Source organism: Amphibalanus amphitrite, unplaced genomic scaffold (assembly GCF_019059575.1).
Source record: "Amphibalanus amphitrite isolate SeventyFive unplaced genomic scaffold, NRLGWU_Aamphi_draft 001489F_arrow, whole genome shotgun sequence".
In the NCBI taxonomy this organism is placed as follows: Eukaryota; Metazoa; Arthropoda; class Thecostraca; order Balanomorpha; family Balanidae; genus Amphibalanus; species Amphibalanus amphitrite.
In genome coordinates, this window is record NW_024882982.1 from 77,393 (window position 1) to 96,395 (window position 19,003).

Genomic DNA, 19,003 nt, shown 5'->3' on the forward strand with positions numbered 1-19,003 from the left:
CAGGTTTGTATAATACTGAGTCTCCGCAAAATTCAGTAAGTTTAGACAGAATTCTTGAAACGATCAAAGTTATATCTTACAGTATTAACTCCAAGATAAGCCGTTTTGGATAGAAGCCATTGAAATTGATGACACACATTATTTGACCAATCTGATACGTTAAGATTCCACTATTCATCCGTGACAACCCATTCGCTGCCTTTTCTGGCGGGCAGATCTCTTGGATGAATTCCAGGGAGCGCGATATCTGATAGTGTCGAAAATTCAAATGTGTGCCTGTCTGAGCAGTGAGCGCTGTCGTTCGGCGGCCCTGCCGACTGGTCCGACCCCGGCCGGTGGGTCAGACCGGGCCGCTGCCTGGGTGGCCACCGGGGTAGAACCGACACGTCTCACGTCAGGTGTGTGTCCTCCTGCGCCCCTGCGCCCCTGCGCTGAGGTCACTGCCAGCTCGGTCACAGCTGTCTCCGCCGGTGAGACGATCCGCCACGTGCACCGACTTCACACCGCTCTCAGGGCGCGACGACCGTGAAACGGATGACCCCGGCGGCGGCCGGTGTCGAGAGCCATGGCTCTCCAGAGACGGCACGACTCCGGGCCGGCTACTGTCGCCAGACAATGGACTCACCGCTCCCCAAACGGGACAGACGACCGGGACAGACACGTGCCAGTTCAGACCCGCGTGCATAACGGTTGAACGGCCGGGTACGTAACTCAAACGGCTGCCTATTCCCCCAGCGCATGATAACAATCCTCATCATGCATGCAGCGGGCTATGGATACCTGCATATTGCATTGTTTGATCATAACGACAGGGCTGTCACGGCTTATACCCGGACTGATAAATCTCGCTTATCTGCAACACCTGCGCTACTGGCGAATTAACTCACGTGTCTGAGGCACTATTTTAGCATTGCATTTGAAGTCCGATCTTCGTTGCTGTGAGATTCGCAGCATGGTCAGTCACTACTTCATGATGGGACTTATACACTCTACCAGCGCATTTGGGACTCACTCACTTTCCTCACTCACTTTATTTACCTGTGACTTGTGAGCACAAAGTAAGCGTATAATGCGTGAGGATACTGTAAGGCTGAAAATGTGTTTTGTACCCCCGCGGCACCTTTCTTGCCCCACGGTACCCCCTGTACCCTCCACAGTACCCACCCTCTGTAGTACCCCGCGGTACCCTCCGTACCTCGCGGTACCCTTCGTACCCCCTCGGTACCCCGTGGTAAGTACCCCGCCGGGTGGTGACCGTCCCGCACCGGTGTGAGTGTGATTAATAGTGCCGCACTGTCGGCTGCTCGGTGATCGGTGGAACGCTCCGGCACCGGCACGGAGCTGCCGTCGACTTCTCATGCGCAGCACGGACCGCTTCGACTGATGAGGCGAGAGAGGGAGAAGGGACCACGATCGGAGACTTGGGTGTCAATGGCGAGAGAAAGGGTTCTGAGAGAAGGCGTGAGGCATGCTGGCTGGTCGTAGCGGACTGGAGAGCTTGAGTAAAAGGTGGACCTCAGCACACCCGAAATGAAATTTCAGTTTCAATTTATAATTAGTGGTATTGGCGCTCTTTGTCAAGGATGCGGGAAATGATCGGTCTTGTCGGCTGCCCACACAACCATCACCTTCCGCTAAGAATGAATGAACCCTATTATCTCACAAATGGCATTTCTTCATGACTGAGAGGCCAACGGTGACGCCCTGTCGTCACCATGATAGTAGATCAGGCTAAAATTGTAGCTTGGTATCACAGCTGTCGCAAATGACGAGCGGCAAAGCGCACAGTCCAACCAGCCGCCCAACGACCGTGCAAGTATGCCGTTCGTCATTAGAAGATGCGACATGTCACGAACGGGGCCCTTCAAAAACCGCTGCCGGTGCACCTAATGCGTCAGCGACACCAGATATGCCGTCCGTTCACAGACCTGTCAGATCGGCAGATTACCACCATCAACTAAACACTTAGCCGTCCCTAAAAATGTAATAGAGGACCATCAAAAATGTCTGCGCCCATGTGTGAGACGGGAGCGCTATTTGCGCGGCGCTAGTGGCCGGACTCTGGTAACGATTAGCCGATATTATCGGTACGGGGCGCGGACGCTGAACACTCGTTGACGAGAGCTGCGGTCAGCGGCGGTCAGCACGATAAGACTCATAGATCGCCCACCCACAGAGTGCTGCAAAATGTCTCCTGTTCCTAATGAGACAAGGTCACACCAGGCCGATACTGACGAGGATTGATTGGAACGGCATATGCTGGCAGCTTATCACAGCTCAGACTTCATCGAAAGGCTGAAACTTTTGATCAAGCAAGTTTCTGTCCGATTCTGTCATGAATTTGGCCGCGGTTGACACCGAGATTTTTTTTAATTAAGTGGGTATGCAATGGTTGTTTTAGCCACGGCCTTATCCAGGACAATAAGCTCAATATCGGTGATGTCTTGGGTTTTACTAAGGCATGCCGATCTGCTCGTTTCAGGGATCGTCAGTCAGGTTCATTAGTGCATTGATATAACATGTTTATATGCATTTCTTTTAGACCATTGACATTCCACAGTGCAGAATGTTAACATCAGCGATTATTTTTTACAGCATCTGTGACTAACGACCCAGTCATGTCCGATAGACGGGAAAAGCAATGTTAAAATCTTCTAATCCTCGCCAACATTAACAATAAATAATATTGGTGCAAAATACGGGAACATAGACTAAACACCGTCTGAACGCGACTGCAGTGCTAGGCACTCTTAGTCAGACATCGCCAGTCACTGATTCTTCCTCTTCGGGAGCAGCTTCACGTATCACAGTACATACATCACAGTACATACATCTGTTCTGCGATGAGGAGCATCAGCCAATGTCACTCAGTCGGCTGAGGTGTCATGATGTGATGGTGGAACGATGGCGGAAATGCATGTCACTGCCCTTGCGCTGTGGACTCTTGACCCTGTGCCGGTGATAAGGCCGCGGCTCTGCAAGCCGGCGCAGCGGTACGCGGGGGCATCCGACTGTTTGGGCGGGCCAGCACGGTGGATTTCAGCTCGATAGCGCCTGCCGTGACGGAGGGAATGCCGCCGGTGCCGCCCCTTGCCGTGCGGACCATCACACGATCCATGACTGAGCCCGCTCTGGTCAGCGCCTGACGTGAGGCTGATGGGCTGATGGTGCACGGGTAGCGGCTGATGTCGGTACGTAAGACTGAGATGATCAGGGCTAAGCGAGGCACTCTTCGAGAGAGAGAGAGAGAGAGAGAGAGAGAGAGAGAGAGAGAGAGAGAGAGAGAGAGAGAGAGAGAGAGAGAGAGAGAGAGAGAGAGAGAGAGAGAGACCGACCAGCTGCGATTTCTCGGCGATGATCACATTGGAATGTCCTCAGTGAGGGCAGCACCTGGACAAGCTCTGTTGAGCCTCGTCTCAGACAACCCGCGGCCGACTTTACCCATGTGACTCACGGCATTATCTCTGTAACATCCTCTGTTGGCCACTAACTGGATGTAACAGCCCAACAGGTGCCAGGCGGCGCCGCAACTCCTCCGGAAACTGACGGCGCCCCAGGCGGGTACGCACGAGTAAACGGCGGCCCAAACCGACCATCCTGCGGTCACCTCAAACAAAGGCGTGATGAATCCGCGCTCACTCAGAGCAAGCGAAAGTGGCGAAGGACATGCAACACCGTGTGCAGGCCGATGCCAAATTTTCAGACAATAACCGTCTAGTTAGAAGAGTGAGGAGGCGCCGACATGCAAGACGATCGGTATAATTAGCACTCAATCCATGCTAAACTGCAGCGTCGTGCAACAAATCATCGAAGTGCAGCAGACGTGTATCTGTTGGAGAGAGCCGCTGGCCCCTCACTGCTGAGGAGTGGCGCGGCTGGGTCCCCGTCCGGCCCCGCCCCCGCCCCCACCTTCCCCCGGAGCCCGGCTTCGGCCGGCTCTCAGCGGCGGATGTGGGGGAGAAGCAGCGGTGCAGTGCCGCGCCGAGATGTGGTTCAACTCTTGCAGACAGTGCTGCAGGCCAACTGCAATTATCGAGCTATTGATGTATGCTATCGCTGAAAGGAGAATGGACTAAATACACAGTGCCGCGGCTCCATTCTGTGCCGATGTAAAACCGGGACCAATCGCCACCCTGCTGCAGTGGCTGTACATCACCTGTTCCTCGTCTGCCGGGGCCGAATCGGTTCCGAGATGTGCCATAAAGCGCGGCCAATGGCTGACGCGGCCGGTCGGCCGGCCGGTCAGTCGTCCCACCTGGCGGCGCGGCGCGCTGACCGGCCGCTGACAGTGCAGCAGACCGCTGACCCGGCTGCTGACACCGTCACCGCGGCGGCCGCCGGCTGACCCCGCGGCGCCGTCTCTCCAGCTGCAGCCGCCCGCTGCTGCTGTCAGCACGGCGCGGCCGGGGTCAGACGGCCACGCGCCTGTCTGGGACCTGTCCCCGCCGACAGGACAGAGAGGTCGGGCCGCGCGGACGGCGCCGAGCCGCCACGCGCCTGTCTGTCACCGATCGAACAATGCCGGCGGATCCCGCGAGATGCCAGGACGGCTCAGAGGGCCGCCGACAGGGCTGTCCGCTGCAGACATGGGTTAGCGGCTGGGCTCCATGCAGTCGGACCGTCTGCTGCGCTGAACTGTAACTGCGCAACACATGACGTAACTGACCTCGCATCATTCAACTCGTCACTATCAACGAGATGGTGCCATTACATCACCGTCAGTCTTTCTAAGCACGACCACAGGTTTATCGATTAATTCCTTGTTCATTACGCATCGTCCTGATTGTCGTTTTCCCGGCGCTGTTCCGGTCATTAGCTAGAACCATCGAGGAGTCATCCAGCCACGCGTCATCCCTCCGCTTATCTCCGGAGCCCTCTGACGGTGTCTGAGACGGTCAGCCGCCGGGACCTGACGGGGCGTAATGTGACACCTCGCCGCCCAGCCGGCTGCGATCTCTGGGATAGATAGGGTCCCCGGCTCTGACAGACCGTCTCAGACGAGCTGGTGACCGTGGGCAGGGGACGGGATGAGATCGTGGGGCCACGTGGGGTCATGTGAGGGTAGATCTGGGGATCTGAGGAGTGACACATAGGCTCAAAGGCTGCATACAAGCGCGGTTTTATCAGTCATCGGTCAATGGGTACTTTTCTTGTCCAAGTGTAAATTATTGTGCAAGACAGCGCTTCTGTAGATACCGCCTCCGTCTCGATCCCCACTCCCTCATCCTAGTCAGCGCTGCCTGGATGCCGTCCTGCCTCGGTCCCCTAGCCCGGACAGCGCTGCTTTGGCTGTCTCGGTCAGTCCCCCACCCCGGGCAGCGAGCTGCGGTCAGCGGCGGGTGAAGTGGTGTACCGCCTAAGTCCCAGATCCGGGACGGCGCGGCCGACCGGGCCGCCGCGCCGTCCGATCAGCCGTCGATAGGCCCGTGCTGTATTCCGGCGGTAGCGGATGGTATACGCTATAGGGGTCCTGGACCAGACCGGGACGTAGTGCTGAGTCAACGGGATGAGTTGCAGGGACTGAGTGCGGGACAAACTATTGAGAGATGGGCTACAGGGTGTATGTCATGCGGGACGGAGGGCAGGAGTGGGTCACAGAAATAGCACGATGCACAAACAGATGGTGATACTCAACGATGACGTGGTGGTGACCCATAACATAAAGATAGCCAGTGAGACGTGTATTCGAGACGGTCGGAACTCCCGGCGTGGTTTGTTCTGTGAGCACTGTTACGGGGGCTGCTACGTCTGCTGGCGTGTCCAATAAATTAGTGCAGGCAGACAGCGATTCTTCTAACCGCCTACCCATTCCTAGGACGAGAGATTACCTCAACTTAACCGGAAACAACCGCTGTCTATGGTGCGATAAACAAGGACAACAGAGGAACTGTCCAGTGTCCAACCGCGGTCCGCGGCTGCTGTCAAAGGGGCATCCCGACCACAGCTATGTACCCCACAAGGACTCCTCGGAACGCTCCGGCCAGTCATAGCCTCTCCCGGAGCCGGACGGCCTATTTACGATGCAGCGGTCCCGTACGTTCATTAGACTTGCAGCTTATCTCGCATTACAAGGCCTCGGCCGGCGCCGCCCGTCTGGTAATCGCCAACAAATAACGCACAGTAAACAAACCCTTCCGGTGGGTAGTGGTCGCAGCCACCGAGGCATGTTCAGCTGTTAGGAGCCGACGGTGGCTCGGGACGCGCCCCGCGGTCCCGTTACTCGAGAAATGCTGCGGTGGGTGTCGGAGACGCCGACAACAGCTGTCGGAGTGCAGGAACTGACGCCCCACGGTGATGCTATCTCAAATAAGGATCGGTGGGAGGGGGGGATACTGCTCTGGAAGTTCCACGTTCTGGGAGCGGGTAGGTGCCCTCGAAGATGTTGCATTCTAGTTAAGAAGGCAGGGTTATTGATGAACGGAAGCCAACAGATCTCATCTCCTCTGGATGAACGGACGAGTTTCAGCGGATTCACCAGTCAGGTTCTGGGACCGAGATGAACAGAGGTGAAACAAATCGACCACACCAGACAACAGACGGGACGGGGCTACAAATTGCCATGAAACAGTATTCCTCCAACATCTCGGTGGTAAACAATAGACTGGCCGACGCTTGTGGCATCTTTACGGAATCGACCTGTGAAAAATGCCTGGCGGCTGCTGCCTTTTGGGGAGTGATTGAAGACCCAGCAGACACTGAGCTGTGGCTTTAAATAAGGAGTTGGGTGGTGATTTCTCTTTTCCTGTGACATCTTGATAACTTATATGGTTGCAGATGTTTCCTAAAGCTTTCATCGCGAATGTGGAGGCAGCCACAACCCATATGATAATAAATGATATAAGGACGGTGTGAAACCGGATATGGTAGAGAGAGAGAGTGAGAGAGAGTGAGAGAGAGAGAGAGAGATAGATAGAGAGAGAGAGAGAGAGAGAGAGAGAGAGAGAGAGAGAGAGAGAGAGAGAGAGAGAGAGAGAGAGAGAGAGAGAGAGAGAGAGAGAGAGAGAGAGAGAGAGAGAGAGAGAGAGAGAGATTGTTCCAATATATACCTAAACTGATAGCTAAACGAATTAAGATAATTTTATAGCTTAAGTCTAATTTAAATGCCAGCTTGCTGACGGGGAGAACATCTAAGCGTCACAAGGATTTGGTACGGCCTACCTTCCATCTATCAATCTTATGTGCGTTACACGCTGCAATAACAGGCGATTGTGGGCGGCATTCTGACTGAGGATAGCCATTAACGTCTGTCAAAGGTTGTACCTATCAAACGGATGCCACTCACTTGCTTCTACACATTCCTTGCGTTGCTCGGAGCTTTTGAAAAAGCAGCTTACTAGCAATTTCCAGAAGTTATCTATTCTTAAAAAATGTACTGCTATCAAAAAGAGCAATCTACGAGTATTTATGCAAGTTGCCCCTTGACTAGGAAGTCAAAGTCGCATCTTCAACTCACAAAGATATCTTGCAGTCATTTCCAGCCGCTTGTGGGTAAATACCATAGGAATATAAGACGTTACGCATTTTTAGATTCCACCTGTAACAATGCAGGTAGTTACTACCAACAGCAATTATTGAAAAGCCGTGTTATCTTCACCGCAAATTAGCACGACCTTCAATTTAACGACACCTCAGATCGTAAAGCATTGAAACCAAGAGCCGCCGCTGAGACTGCAGTGGGCCAACTTTCTATTCAAGGGTGATAGTGCGCTAATAACCTTGATCCGGTACTAACCGCACATTGGGACTGAGAGGACGCGACCATTAAATTTGGTCAGGTGGACGAGATCTCACGACAAGTGAGCCCTCTGCCCTATGCGCCTTTGCCTGTTTATCGACCTGGCTTCCCACAGGTAAATGTTTCCTTTACCAAGACAAGCTAGTTGATGGTTAACAAATGACCAATGAGACACAGATGTCGTGCTGCGATTTTGTACCGCTTTCAGTTTAGTGTGCTATGTCGGAAGTGTGTACACACTTGAAACATTTCATGGAAGACCAACGTCAATCGTTCCAAACAAAAGTACGTAAAGCAGCGATAGCTTGAACATCAAAACACGTCCGAGCAAGGTTGTCACGATGTGTCTTCGTGAGAACTCGTAAATCTGGGCAGAAGTGGCCACGATACACGGCAGTTCGACAAGGGACGTTGCGTGGCGTGGCCTGACAGCAAAGTACGACCAAACACCAACTGTTCCGTGTGGTTTCAACGAAACGACCTTGTCAAGAGCGGAGTGTGTGTAGGCCAAGCGCGAACTTCTTTTGAACGCCGTCCGTCCACGAATTGCATGTATGTTGGCAGCATTGAAGGAAGTGGGCATTGTTGGATGGCTTCGGATACTTGGAATGAATTGGTTGTTGTTACTGTGAACGTCAAAAATACGATGTGTGCGGTTAATTGTAGTCTGGACCGGCCGCCGCAGCCGCACGCCACATTGAATGTAAGCTGGTCCGGTCCACTTGCAATGATTTGTTAAATGTTGTGAGTGAGCAGCCTAACTACTACATATTTGAATAAAACATGGTCGTTGAGTGGCGCAGGTATCGTATGCTAGCAAATGACAATCGGTGACACTTTCTATGAAATTACAAGCCATCTGTCACCTTTCCTTCAGGTTTCCCCTGGCGGCACGGACTGATCTTTGACTGACTCCGCGCCTCAGACGGACCCTGCCATTCACCACTCGCCTTTCGTCATAACGCCCTTCGTCATAACGCACTGGGCCTCGTACCTGGCGGCCTTTCCGGACAGAGACGGGGACGATTTTGCACCGTGCATTGCGCAACGCCCGCGCGGCGCGAGGCGAGCCGTCTGCCCCGCGCGCCGCGGCGCTGGACGGGCCCGGCTGGATGCGGTCGGCTTGTTGCCGGGTTTTGCAGGCGGTCGGCCGTCCGACCGGTCGGAACAGTCCACTGCGCTCCGCGGGGGAGGTCGCATGGTGAGGTGCAGTCCGAACGGCGCACCTGGTCACCGGGTGACAGGGATGGACACTGGACAGGTCGTGCGGTGACCTACGGATCATATGCGTTCTTGAAAGTGGTTGAGTCACTCCAAGAGATCGCGATGCCAATTGCCCAGTGGCTCAGCATGGGCCCTTTAGCTTTTGAAGTTTTCCAGCTATTTAAGCGAATAACGACCAGCAAGAAAAAGAAGCATGACGCCCACGAAAACTCTAGCCGCTGGACGCATCCACCGATCGGCCATCCTGCCCTACCATCCACAGCCCCTCGGCTCGTAGTTCAGAGCTACAGCCCCTTCGTTCCCTGCACCCCACTCTCCCTCCCGCCCGCCCGCCCGACCGGCCGGCCGGAGCCGGTCCGCCTCGGCTGCATAAGCCCGGCTACTCAGCTGGTCGGCACCGGTCATCGGGGAATGTCGATATCACGGCTAATAGATGGCATCCGGGCGCCGCGCGCTGCGCTCCGGACCGGCTGTCATCGAGCAGCGCCGCGCTCCAAGGCCGCGCCGCGAGCCGCGGACCCAGCCGATATTTGCAATGCATCTCCCTCAATAATAATACGCTCACATAAATAGTTGTGCGGAGTCTCCGGCTCGCCGTGAGCCGGTCGCTGGGACAAGCATCCGGCTGGACTATGTCCCGCAGTAGATTCACATACTTTCCGGATGGCATCTCCGCCTATTGAGCTCCGTGATTAATTTCTCGGCATCGGCAGTTGCGGGTAAAAAGCGGCCGGCGCTATGTGCCCTTGTGTGCTGCACACGTGGAAGTGCCGTGTGGATGGTGCAGCGGCGGGCCGCAGAGCCGCAGCGGCGCATCAAAGGGCGCCGGGGACGGACGATTGATGCGGTCATGTTTGTTCGACCCGGTCCAGCCCGGTTCAGGTGGCCGGGCAGGTTCAGCGGCAGCTCGGCGACGCCAGCGACGCGCCAGTCGCTAAGGACTCCCAGACAGACAGTCTTGGACGGTCATAGCCTGGGATCCAGAAAGATACTCTTGGACAAGCATAACCGAGGATTTAGAGAGTCTTGGAATCGAAGGTATAATGCAGGTGAGACAATTCAGACAACAGTTCACAGCGAAACTCTGAGGGACAGCACAGCGGCGGGAGATATCCAGGAGGACATAGTGTATCGCCAGCGTGAGACGGTTAGGAGAAAGGCTAGGTTCAGCTGAGAGGCTCACGGATCGGCGAGGTGTGGTTTCCTCTCACCGCCACAGCGCGTCCGCCGCCGCCCAGGCGCCATTGGAAGCAGTACAAAGCTGCACAGGACTGGGAGAGATGGTCCAGCATCGGGTGGGTACTGGGTGCAGCTCCTATATACGAGTACAAGGGGAGAGAGGGATGATGTGGGGAGAGTTGGGGTGGGGGGATGGACATGAGAGGTGAGGTAAGATCGGTAGTCGATATTGGATGTTAAGGCTGAGGTAGGACAAGGGGCACGTCACGGATGTTAGATGAGGTAGGACCAGGGTCATATAACATGAAGGCATGACGGTCGTAAAGATCTCTATGATGCTGCTGAGAAAGTCAGAAGGTATGTCTACCGTCAGGTACGTAAACTGATGACGTAATCTAAGCAATATGATATGATACTAAATAAGTGCTATTATCCTTGTACCAATTTCAGAATGTCATATTGCATCGCTGACAAAAAAAACAGTAGGTATGAGGAAAACCAATCGCCCTGTTTAGTACAAAGGTTAAGAACCTATTGTGTTTGGAAAATGACATAATCCAATTAGTCGTTTGTTTGTGGTTTATGGTTGGGTGAAATTTAATCCCTCAAACTCTCCAAACGATTGCAGAACGTAGAACCACTTCCAAAAATAACCACAGTTTATGATGTTGATGAATAGATGACAAAATCTAGAAGCGAGTACATATTGTGGCAGATACGAGTATTTTAAGACATTTTACCAAAACGGCCCAATGCATGGTTTGCAGCGGTATCTGCAATCCAAAGCGTGTTGCGTAGAACCACCACTCAACCACAGCTTCCGCAACCGGTGCACGGGGTGCAAACTTGAGCAAACTTTGGCGAACTTTACGAACTTGCCGCGCACCAAGTTCAGCGTCCAGCGAATAGATAATGGTCAGACTCCTTGGGGACAGCGCGAAACTTTTTAAGTGCCAACAGGATGAAGGAATTGCGCAGACCCAACAGCATAGATCACTCCAGTCTTGACCTTACTGATCCAGTAGGTAGAGTCCAGGTCAACAGGTAAATCGGTATCGATTATCATAAAAAAAAATCAATCAATAATCACGAACTTATCGTAAAATAGCACAAAATCATGCGATCCTGGTACCTGGTCCTTGACACGAAACGAGCAGTTCACCATCGAAAGGTGCCATGTATGTAGGACATGAATTCATTGTGTCATTTCCTTCGCGATTACTTTGCAATAAAATCAAAGTTTAATTTTAAAATGTTATTTTGCAAGTAAAAATAGTTGTGATTCCGGTTTTGTTCTGACAATATTTTACATCAGGAAAATGCAAAATAGAGAAATGCACACATCCATGTCCCATTTAGATGTGTGCTAAATTGTGAATCATAAGTCATAAAAGCGCTGAATTTGAATAATAAAACCAACGCATCGTAAACGGTCTCCACATTTGTCGCCATGAACTATTAGATCGTCAGCGGCACACGGCTTATTTGGAGTCGGGTCGGCCATAAAAACGGACCGTATATTTACACAGCCGTCAGAGTGTCGCAGGAAGTTGTCGAGATGCACATTTTGGACCCACTAATCAGCCCCAGCCCCGCGCACGGTCTTGCCGAATACCAGATTAGCGCGAATTTAATCAAAAACCCGACTTTCGATAAACCGTTATTTATACCTATCAATGGGTAGGAAATTGTCCAAAGTTATCGGATTGAACCTTATTTTTAAGCCACTTTATCATTTGAGGACTTATATCCCTGCCGAAAGTAGACCCACGCTCCGGTTACTGAAATCGGGCTATGGTACTGAGAAATATGTCCAGTTTTTAATGTAAATTTTACGGAAGCTTCGAGAAGATATATGAGAAAATAGCATATCACCGGATGGCACAATTCATGATGAAGATGTTTCTGCTATCAAGGTAGCTTTTCAAAGAATGGTTTCTGAGTTTAATGAGTTAGAACAGGAGCCTTGCATGTGTATCGTTCTCACGATAGTATTTCATAAAGAAGTTGGAAAATGTCAAAATGGATAAAAATGGATATGACGAATAGGGCATGGCTGAACTCTCCGCACATTTCTGAACATAAGCGAGCAAGTTTCAGCTGCCACTTTTTGCCTATTTGCCGTCAATTCAGCTTTGAACATGTCTAGTCGGTCGCCCGGCGTGACCTGACCAAGGTCGGGGGCGGCGCGGCCGAACAGGCTCCAGTCTAATTAACTATCTCAAGCACACGGAATCGTGATTTCATGCACTCCTTGCAAGGTCCGATGCTTCACTTTTGCATTATTGGCCTTACGTGACGTCATTTATGACGTCACTAGGGTAATAAGAGTTTTTCGTCAATAACTCCCGATCAAATTGAGCTAGCGAGTCGGGAAAGCCACCAATGGACTCAGGAAGACCTGCCGAATCGAATGATATGCACCATGACCTGCTTCGACCAACTTCGTGATCTGGGGATATGATATCTAACCTGGCCTTGACCCGAGGTCAACACCTTAAGTTGACTTAAGCCGAACAAAAAGTATACCATTCGACGCACCTGAGCGAGGCGAACACGATGATACCAAAATTGCGGCTCTGCGGCATTTTTTTGCGAAGTTATTAATAAAAAACGAATCCATGCCTTGGGCCACTTGACCTGACCTCAGAGGTCACATGTTAACCAGAGACCTTAAAATCGGATACCAGTTGCTGCGTCTCGTAACGGCACACACGCTCGTTTTTTTCCGCGAGGCTCTAGTTTCATCAGGGGCGAAACAGCGACGGGGGTCGTACCCCCCCCCCCCCTTCGGCCGGCGCGTATTTTGAAAACCAATAGGTCCGGCGAGGGGTAAATGTCAGTTTTGGAACCAGAGAACCATTTTCAGTGGATCCGAGCGGCGTTGGGATTAAATTCGCGCTAAACTGGTCTTCGGCCACACTGTGCCGCGGTCGGCCCCTTCTCTCTGGTCAATTGAAGCACGAGCCCCGGTCGACCAGACACTATCGGCGTCACCCGGACACTGCGATGGATTAGTACCGCGGCTATTTACATTTTGCACACGGACGCGGCGCACAGCCGATGACGTCTTGCATCTGATTTGGCCTCGGCCCGGTCCCTCCGCCACGGAACATCCAACTCTGTGATTTAAGCGGCGCAGTGTTGTCAAAACTGCCGCAGCGGCGCGCTTATCGGCAATAAAGCACGGCCATGAAATATATGCGTGTAACCGGCGCGCACGTTTGCATTAAGTGGCCGTAGTTCAGAGGGCCGGGGCGTCTCCGTCGTGCGATACTGAGGGAGGAGCGGTGGTATAAGTGATGTAGGTGATCTGCTCGGAACGAGACAGACGCGTCCGAAACGGGCCATAACTGTCACCGGTCATACGCCTGAGTGATTGTCCAGCGCCCACTGTCTGCCACTGTCGCCTTGGCAACAAACTGACGGTTGTGTTACACTTGAGAGTCTTCAAAGGAAGCTGGAGTTTTCAGTTGTATTTACACTCAAAACTTTTTTACTACCTCCTGGAGGGTTCATTTTCATCAAACCCGCAAGATAAGAGTATATTGAAAGGGTAACTCGCTGCTACCATTATGTGCATAGTAACGGTACGTAGTTAATATGAACTTATTCGCCAGCGAAGAGTATTATTACCATGTAAATATCAATATTACTCTCGCGATCCAGAACATCACGAAAACTCTTTCCTTCTGGGTATCGTGACTCGTGTACAGATAGTCGCTTCATGCGTGGATCTTGTTTACCCTCGTGAAGATGATATTTGAAATGAAATCAATCAGCCAATCAGAAACGAGATCGGCCGTTTGCGGTTTGAAGGCCGCGCGCATCTGTCAGTTTTCGGCCGTTGGTCTCCGAGAGAGGATGTGAGCAGTGTCGGTGCCGCGCGGCGTGGCCGTTGGTGATTGTGCTTGTGTGTTGTTCATCGCCTGTAGAGCCTCTGTGGACATTTTATTGTAAGTACCGATGTGCTAGAGCATTGCGTGCCGTTGAGTGGTGCTAATTTGACCTGGTTAACAGGACCCCGTGCACGGCCACGTGGCCTAGTGTTGTACGTACATTAATTTTGTTGTGATGCTATACAAGTATACAAGCTTATGCATTTTGTTGATGACTTTGAAAAAGCCTTGCACTGTAGGTAGTGATCCAGTCTCATTATCTCACGCAGACGGACGACCACCCAGGAATGCCGTCGCTCACTTCAAATATTGTGCGCTGTGCCTTATCCAATATGAGGGCGCTGAATGTCTTGTATTCATATTCAAATTGCATTCAAGTTGTATCGTGGTGTTTATTTATCGCTTGTGCATTGCTGAACGCTTTGTATAAATTCGTATAAATAAGTGAAGAGTCTCACAACGTTCATGGCTGGTGTGCCCCTCGTATTGTTTGTACGGAAGCCAAATATACATTGTTGCTCTTGAAGCACGTTTTTTTTTTTTAGTTGGTGAGCTCCGATTAACAGAAGCTTCGTGAAGCTTCTGAAGGAAGCGTCTGTGAGTCTGTTACCATCCTCTGGGGGGTTTACACTAAAGGAAAGAGTAAACATTACCATGTGACAAAGGGTAGGCCACAATAATATACTCTCTGTAGGAGGGTAAAGCACAGAGTAGATGATGCGATACTCCCTAGAAAAGGGTTCCGTTAAAGATTTACCCTTTCAAAGAGTGTAACCCAACAAATGTTACACTCTAGACAAGAGTAAATCAAAAGAGTTTACCATTCAGAAGATGGTAAAAAACGTCTGTGTGTCATGTTACCCATCCCTGGCGAGTTTACTCTTCATGAAAGAGTAAAATTTACCATCTGGAAGGTGGTAAAAAACGTCTGTGTGTCAAGCTACCATGCTATGGCGGGTTTACCCTTCGGGAAATGGTAAAAAAGTTTTCAGTGTAGCGCTGCCATGGTAACTTGCTCGTGACGGCCACAAGAAATACACGCTTGAGTCATTGAGCATAAAGTTGTGTCCCTTTCTCAGACCCACAAGACGAACGTATACGTTAGACCTAATAAAAACGCTGGCCTCCATGCTGATACAGCAGACGCCGGCCTCCGATCCAGGATGCGTCTCCCCTCTGACAGGAACCATTTCTGAATTTTTCATCAATTTACCTCGTTGAATAATCGATCGTCTGTCCAGCGCTTTGGCGGTGGAGTACGCCATGTTCCTGTCCGAGCTGGACAGCTATCAGCGATACCGACTCGGTAATGGGACGAATAATGTGCATTATTCAAGTGCTATCACGAATATTAACCGAATACCGGGACTGCATTGTGACGTGGCATGTGCGGTCATTGGGGGTCATCATCAAGCACTGACTGTGGTTAGGTTATGTGACATCACACACCACACGATGGGCGTCACACTGGCATCTGACACATGGGAGGAGTGGGAACAGTGGGCGCGTGACTGTCACGTGTGACAGTCGTGGCAGACGTCACGGTCACGGCGGTCACGGTGGCACGCGCGTCACACGCCAGCGGTGGCGGGCGGCCGGCAGAAAAACCTCCCCCGCTCCGACCCCATCGCCACCGGCGACAGCACGCACTGCTCAGACGCGGCTCGGCCCGTCAGTACAGCCCCGAGCAGACAGTCGGTGTTTTACGACCCGGCGCCGCGCGCGCGCACACACAGATTGAGTAATTTCCACATCCGCAGAGCGAGTGATTACCGTTTTTACTGGCGCTTCAGGACCAAAAACGGCCTCGTAAAGAGCCACATCGTTTGGTCGGACAAGGCGGTCCATTGTGCGGCCTGGCAGCCGGCTAAGCCGTCCATTGAGCCAGCTCGGTGGAATGACTTTGCCCGCGGGGCAGCGAGGGTGTGAAAATCTCCCCAGCGGCCCTGTCACCGAGTTGCGAATTGAGCTGTGGCCTCAGAGACACTCAGCACTGAACAGCTGGTATAGGAGACTGCCTGGAGCTACTGTGAGTTAACCAGTCAGCTCTGGAGCAGCTGGAGCGCAGCGAACGGCTGGCAGGCTGGCGAACGGCCGCCAGGCTGGTCACAGCTGGCACCTGGCTCGTCTCAGACGGCCGAACGACACGATAAAACGGGCATCAATGAGAGGATGGGTGTCGCCGAGTCCGGCGGGCCGCCGCGGCTGTCAGCGGTCCGGCGAGCGGCCAATGGATCTGTCAGAGAGACCGGCGGGTCACGGATCGCGGGCAGGGCAATTGAGGAGGATAGAGATGTCTCGTGGTGTGCTGGAAACGGGGAGATGTGGTGGTACAAGAAGTGTGCAGAGTAGATGGTTAAGGTTGACATACGATTGCCAAAAAGAGCATGTTTGGTACACTGTCAACAATTCTATTATTTTTTATTGCGCACATGTGTAAGTAACATAGGACAGTGAAATATCTGCTCAAATAAAACATAGGTGAACATAAATAAAAAATTATTATATGATTGGAATTAAAATCAACTTGAAGGCTAGTTTCTTGTGATGTGAAATATGATATGCTTCTTAGGAACAGATAGCAGTTTGTCGAATCTTGGCCCGACATTTTTTATTACCTTTATCCTACATCTAATGCCAAAATGACAAAACGCTCAAAAATGTTTTACTTGATTTGGCTGATATTTCTTGTTTTATCTGCAAAGATTGCAGGGCAAAACACTATGCAACAATATCCCCTAAAAGGGATAAGCACGTATATGATAAATGATCAAAAATAATTTACAATAGGCAAGCTATCACAGGAATCAGGTGAGCATTCTCTTGTTCGCAGTTCGATGGCCGAACCCAACAACCTCACCTTGGGTCAAGTGGAGGGGGTAAAGAACGATTAACTACGGAAGCTATTCTACACTACCTCATGTCAGTGTTCTGCTCAGACGTGACGAAGTGCCTAGATGCCGTGTCTCGTGTAACTTTTATCCACAAATACGAATATCAAACCAATCAACCATGAAATTGCACCTATTGCAAAGGGAACCAGTGACCGGAAAACAGCCAGAGAGCGATCAAGCTGGGCGCGAACACATTTCAGCTATTGGCTATAAAACGTGATATGGCTTCCTTAGCAATGCATTAGAGCAATACCATTATCTATTATTGCGCCCATGTGGGTTGCCCAGAGTTCACTAGCCAGCAATGTAAATATCAAAGTGAAGAGATTCCCAAGCACATTGGCCATTACAGCGCCAAATATTTCAGCTTGTTGATAATTCAGCTAGCCAAATACGAGACATGAAATTTCCTTTTGTTTAACCCTATTCCTGGCGGGGGGGGGCCTCAGGAGCCCCCCCTGAGGTTTTTTGGTTATATCTCCCAAACGCGTTGAGCTAGGAAGCTCAAATTTTCTGACTTTTCCTAAAAGGCTTCTACGCAACATGTCTGAAAATTTTGAGTTGATCTGACCTCAGGTCAGGTCACCAGAGGCGGTTTGGTGACGCTACCTCAGAAAAGTTTGCAATCACGCCAGAGCTAGAGTTTTTGACCGATCAATTTCTTCTCTTCAGGGTTTAGTTAGGGTACCAGTATGTGCAATTTATATATCTCGGAATTTTGATATCGGTGACCTAAGGTCAGGTCAATTTCGCGACCTCCCCATTATAAGTCAATGGGGGAAAAATCAACTCCCTGTTTTTACCACTAAAACGGGTCGGAATGGCCCCATATACCATACATGACTTCATATACGATCAACCTTCACTACCTTGAGGTCTGTTTTGCTGTTGGGCAGCTGTGAGGTCATGTGACGTCATCAAAGGTCACCAAAGGGTTTTGGCCAATAACTCCGTACAGGAACAAGATACAGACGCGTGGATGGTCTCATTGTGTTCAGCTCGTCAAGACGCATCGAATGATATACATGATGACCTCGAGGTCACGTGACCTGAGGTCAACCTTTGACCTTGACCTTTCGAGGTCAACATATATATCATTCGATGCGGATTGACGAGAGGATCACGATGATGCCCTTAGTTTGTTCCTATCTTGACTAATTCGAAAGTTATTCGAGAAAAAACTCTCTCCATATCTAGTGCCGCCATTTTGACTTTTTCGACCCCTGTGACGTCATCTTTGACCTGACCTGAAAATGACCTTAGTAAAAATTGTAGATCTTGGCCGTGCGTATCCGATGCCGTTTACCGCTTGTCGCTATCTTGCTTCGTTCTCGAGATCTCAGGGGGGGGCCGAATCGGCCCCCCCCGCCAGTTTCTTGTCCCGGCGGAGCCCGCCAGGAATAGGGTTAAGACATAATATTAATATGCTTTTAAAATTTGTAAACATCGGCAATCTCGGCTTCAAAATTGCATTGCCAAGCATGTGTGCCGGTAAGATCAAATCACATGATTATCCTTAACCGAAGTTTGAATACATTAGAGGCCAACCAGACGAATGGTCTTACAAGCAGAGACAAATGAGAGGCCCGAAAACATTTCTCTCGATTGTCGTTTTCTCATTGCGAGAGAGACCGGCACGGGCCTGAAAGTTAAATCGTGCCAGTATTCCGTGGGAACGATAGCAGCACGGAATGTCGATCACAGACTCCGAGAGAAGTCCGAACCGCCTCCCCTTGCTAACGATACAGACACCGCCGCCCGCCGCCCTCCCCCCGCCGCCCGGCCGCCGACTCCAGCCCGGCTCCGGACCCGCACCGTATTGATGAAGATGTTTATAATCCGTGCGCCGCGCATCGTTGACCCCTGACCCGCGGGTCACGTGACCGCGGCTCGTTAGCAGCCGGTCGGTAAATCGGCCCGGCGACCGATGATGGCCGCCGATTGGGCCGGTTCTGACCGGGCCGGGCCGGGCCGGGCCGGGCCGGGCCGGTCGCTGGGGTCGGACGATCGGTCGGACGGCGGAGGAGCGGGCTGCAGCTGCACCAGGATCCGTGGGTGGGAGCGGAGCAAAA

At 51.6% G+C, this 19,003-nt stretch overlaps 1 protein-coding gene across 2 annotated transcripts in view; it reads right to left on the minus strand.

The window, feature by feature from the left end:
• Positions 1–19,003, minus strand: part of LOC122373409 (histone-lysine N-methyltransferase SETD1A-like) — a 65,742-nt gene that overhangs the window by 21,804 nt on the left and 24,935 nt on the right. The window lies entirely within an intron of this gene.